We start from the raw sequence: 1850 nt of genomic DNA, 5'->3' as shown, positions 1-1850 counted from the left end.
GTACTAGTTAATTAATAATACAAAATATTAATAAAAAAAATTTATATGATTAAAGGTAGTTATTGTATTTTAGTCTTTTTATTTTTTTGAGGATCAGAATGTCATTAGTTAATCTCGTAATTTAATTAAATTGGGAATGGTTTAAACTATTTGATTTAGTTCAACTAACCCAATCTTTTTAGTGGATCCACATATAAATTAAGGGTTAGAAAAATTTATTAGAATGCAAAAGTATAATTATATCATAATCCAAATAAATTTCGTGTCAGTGTGTCACAAGAAATTAAACACAATTTCGTTAACCGAGACGACTAAACAAAACGAAATAAACCGAAAAATTATTTAGTACACAGGCTCAGACAAATAACTTTGATTTTAGGCCATGGACAGATCCAAGGGCCAAATTTACAAAATTACCCTTAATCCATTTTAGGGTGTGTTTGAAAATTTTATTGGGACGAAATTGAATTAAATTCTTGAAATAATTGATTTGTAATTCAATTCTTACATCAATTCTTAAATTTGGAGTAAAAAATTAAATTAAAAATAAATATCAAAAATATATTTAACATTAGTATTTTACCTTTAATTAAAGAAACTATTTCTTATAGTAATTGCGAACGGAAAGAAGAGGAGAGAGAAGATGTGATGTGATGATAAATGATGGTGAAGCGTAGAGAAGAAGAGAACGATGAAGGTTGGAGGGGTTCAAGGAAGAAGAAAGATAAAATCAATAAAAAAAAGAATAATATTTTACGTATATTAATTTGGATATTTTAACTTTAAATACAAATCTCATTAGAATAGATTTGCAAATCAGAGCTATTTTAGGTCTGATTTATTTTTGGCTTAAAAATGAGAATTAAAATTTTTAAAAGAGGATAAATTCAAATATTTTTTATGTTCTAAAATAAAGAAACAAATTCAATTCTCAAAAGAATTCTGATTCTAGACTTTCCAAACATACTCTTAATGAATCGGCCCAATAGCTCATTTGTTTGTATTATAATTCAATTCCACTCTTTCTATGTGAGAAGAGCAATTGGATTTTCAAGAAATAAAAGTAAGAGGAGTGATTTCTCTCTTTTTCTTTTTAATTTTTGAAATCATGAGTTGTGGGTTTAGCTAAAATAAAATTTTTAATTGGATAAGAAGAGGTTAGAGCTCAAATTTCAACTCTACAGTGTTACGTGTATTGACACCCAAAGTAGAATTTATTTTTGGATAATTTTTATTTAATGACATGTGAACTCTAGGTTAGATTTTGTTAATGAATTGATATGTGTTGATTGCTTAGAGAATTTGATGAAATTTATGATAATTGATTGGGTTATAAGTTAACCGAATTTTGATGTTGATATTGTAGATTATTGCATATATGAGCATTGATAATTGATTTTAGAACATGATGCTGGGTATTGTTGTTATAAGTGGATAGGAGTACTTTGAATTAAGGATAATTGAAATATGATTTATTGAATTTAGAATGGATGTGATATTGATGAGTGGATAGAATATATGGGATTTAAACTTGTAGTATGGAGTAAGGATTTTAGGAGTTATTTGGATTTTGGTTCATATGTGATAATTGCTGTTGTTGGATGTAGAAAGAAAATAGAATTTGATAATATTATGCAATGTTTTCTACAAAATGTTACAAAACTTTCGCATGACCATAATGGTATATAGAGCAATTGAGGTTCTAATAAATTTGTTAAAAAGATAATTGAGTTTAATTTTATACCTCCAAAGAATAGAAGTTACACGGTTTTTTAACATTAGTTATAAATTTTTGAACATCGAATGTTGCAGAATAATTTTATAGGGGATCTGATAGCAAATGGATCCTT

This window comes from Arachis ipaensis, chromosome B02 (genome assembly GCF_000816755.2).
Source record: "Arachis ipaensis cultivar K30076 chromosome B02, Araip1.1, whole genome shotgun sequence".
NCBI classification, from domain to species: domain Eukaryota; kingdom Viridiplantae; phylum Streptophyta; class Magnoliopsida; order Fabales; family Fabaceae; genus Arachis; species Arachis ipaensis.
Note: the sequence above shows the minus strand (reverse complement) of the source record.